The 2,974-nt window shown below is 36.3% G+C and overlaps 1 pseudogene; it reads right to left on the bottom strand.

The window, feature by feature from the left end:
• Positions 1-1,157: 1,157 nt before the first annotated feature.
• On the bottom strand, positions 1,158-1,808 carry LOC118833383 (annotated as a pseudogene).
• Positions 1,809-2,974: the final 1,166 nt, after the last annotated feature.

The following is a 2,974-nucleotide window of genomic DNA, read 5'->3' as shown; positions in this document are numbered from 1 at the left end:
GGTGATTGGCAGATTCTTTCATTTTTTTTTAATTTTACCCTCTTTTCCTAGGAGATCACGGAAGTTTTTTTGATCATTTCTTGAAAGATGATGTCTAAGCTCTTTTTTTTTTCATGGTATCCAAGTAAGCCTTAAATTTTCTTTCCTCAATCTATTTTCCAGATCTTTTTCAATAATATATTTTTGCATTGTGTTCTGTTCTTGCATTTTGTATTGTTTCTTGATGTCTCATAGAGTAATTATTGTCTGCTTGTCCAGTTCTAATTTTTTAGACCTTATTTTCTTCAGTGAGCTCTTGTACCTTCTTTTCCATGTGGCCAATTCTGATTTTTAAGGCATTCTTCTCTTTATTGGATTTTTGTGCCTCTTTTACTATTTGGCCTATTCTGTTCTTTAAGGTGTTATTTTCTTCAGTATTTTTGTGTCTCCTTTACCAACTTGTTGATTCTTTTTTCATGATTTTCTTGTATCACTTATTTTTTTTCCAATTTTCCTCTTATTGCTTGATTTGAACTTTAAATTTTAAATTATTTTAATTTGAACTTTATATTTTAAATTATTTTGATTTTTCTCCCTCTTATTTGATTTTTAATATTCTTTTGAGCTTTTCCAGGAAATCCTTTTGTTTTTTTTTTTGTTTTTTTTTTTTTTGCTTATTATGAGACCAATTCACAATTTTCATTGAGGGTTTGGATGTAGCAGTTTTGACTTGGTTGTCTTCTTCGGAGTTTGTGTTTTGATCTTCCCTGTCACCATAGTAGCTTCTTATGGTCAGGTTGTTTTTCTTGCTGTTTGCTCATTTTTCTTATCTTTTTTTAGATATTTGAAATACAACTTTATTATGATCTAAACAAAAAGGGGTAACAAACAAGATTCACCACTGAATATTGTGATGGGACTGCAGCAGTCTTATATTTGAAACTCAAAGGCACTTAAATGCATTCCAAAACAGCTAAATACACAGGTCCAAAATACGAATTATATTTTTAAACTGCTACATTCACTCCAAAGCCCATTCATTTCCTTCAGCATCCCAAAGATTTAGCACATCTTCTGTTTAGCTATATAATAAAGTGGAAAACATGCTATAACACTGACATCACAGGATAATTGCCTATAAAACTAGACCTCTGATGCTGGCCTCTAGCTTCATTCCCTTATAAGTCATCATCTTCATCAGGGAGCTCAGTTGTCTGAGCAATTTGTAAGTACTGCTCATACTATGCTGCCAGTGCAGGGTCCATGAACACCTCTGACTGTGCAAGAGCAGACATGACAACAAACTCCAAATTGGGGTCTCTGAATAGTTTTCTAGCAAGCCAAAGGAAGGGCTTCTAAAAGTTTTGGTTACTTTTGGATGAGATGTCATAGTACTGAAGATTCTTCTTCCTACAGAAGACAATGGATTTCACCTTGACTTTCCTGTCCTTAATAACCACTTTGTTGCCACACACCTCTATAGGGATATTTTCACATACTTGTACCAGATCTCTATGCCAGTTAGGTACATTCTTGTAGGTAACTCTTGATGTGGCATCAAACATTATAATGGCACACTGAGCTTGGATGGAATAACCATCTCTCAGACCACCAAATTTCTCTTGGCCAGCTGTATCGCATATGTTGAATTTAATAGGACATCTGTTAGTATGGAACATGAGAGGATGGACCTCAACACCCAGGGTGGCTACATACTTCTTCTCAAATTCACCAGTCAAGTGATGCTTTAAAAATGTGGTTTTTCCAGTACCTCCATCTCCAACAAATACAAGTTTGAACTGCACTTGGGGTTCTCCTTGGGTGGCCATTGCAATGGGTCTTCCAGAAGTGTCTCCATCTCCACCTGACTGAATGATGGAAAGATGACAGAAATGCAATTCACATACCCAGTTTGCTCATTTTTTCTAGTCTCATTTCTTGACGTATAGCTTATGTTAAAGTCGGGCTCTATTCCTGGGATGGCGGGGACACTGTCATGTTTCACATTTATTGTGAGGCTGTTGTCAGAGGTACTTCTGTGGATCTGTAAGTTTTCAGTTCTTCTAAGGTGGTATGATCTAAGAAAAGATGTGTCTACTACTTTCCTGGACTGTCCTCTGGTCTACAATCCTTTCTGCCCTGAAACTCTAACCAGGGTCCTGGCTCCTCTGGGGCTTCAAGTTCTGGTGTGGTACTGCTCCTCTTCTCCCTGAGACTGAGACCCAAGACAGCAGCTAGGATCCAAGTATTGGCAATGTAAAAGAGTCCTGCCCCCAATACCAGCAAGTAGACCCCTGTAATCTCCTTCTCACCAGTTATCTGACCCCCTTACCATCTGTGGGCTCAAAGCTCTGTAAGCCACTGTTGCTACTGCTGATTTACTCACTCACAATGCTTGTTGCTTGTTTCTTTGGGCATGTCCCATGCAGAATTGTGTGTCACTCTTCACCTGGAGGTAAAGACCTTTTGTGCCCATCTTTTAAGTTTTATTAGCCTGAAAAAATTGTATAGTCCTACCCTTTTGTGAGTTCTGCTGCTCCAAAATTCATTTGGTGGCATTATTTAAAGTTTCTTGGAAGAGGATTTGGGAGAACTCGGGTAAGTGCCTACCTTTTCTCCCCCATCTTGGCTTCATCCTTGGTTTTACAAGTTTAATTTTGGTGCAAACATATATATTTGTGTGATTGTTACTGCTACCTGTAATAAAATTGATTTTTCCGTTTGTTTGAATTTTCCTTTACAAAACAGAAACAACAAAACATTCTCTGATTTTTATTCTGTATGTTACCTTTTATTTTTGCCTATCTATTGTCACTTTTGAATTAATTTAATTTATTTTTTCTTCATTTTATTTCACAAGACAGGAATATACTTCATGGATTAGGTTAAATGTTCAGTATGTCTTTAAAAGATTGTTATTGCACTTAAATTAAGAATTTGTGCCCAAATATTATAAATGATCTATTTGTATACACAGAAAGATATGTTTGAATTA

This window comes from Trichosurus vulpecula, chromosome 1, assembly GCF_011100635.1.
Source record: "Trichosurus vulpecula isolate mTriVul1 chromosome 1, mTriVul1.pri, whole genome shotgun sequence".
NCBI classification, from domain to species: domain Eukaryota; kingdom Metazoa; phylum Chordata; class Mammalia; order Diprotodontia; family Phalangeridae; genus Trichosurus; species Trichosurus vulpecula.
This window is presented reverse-complemented; position numbering and strand designations above follow the sequence as displayed.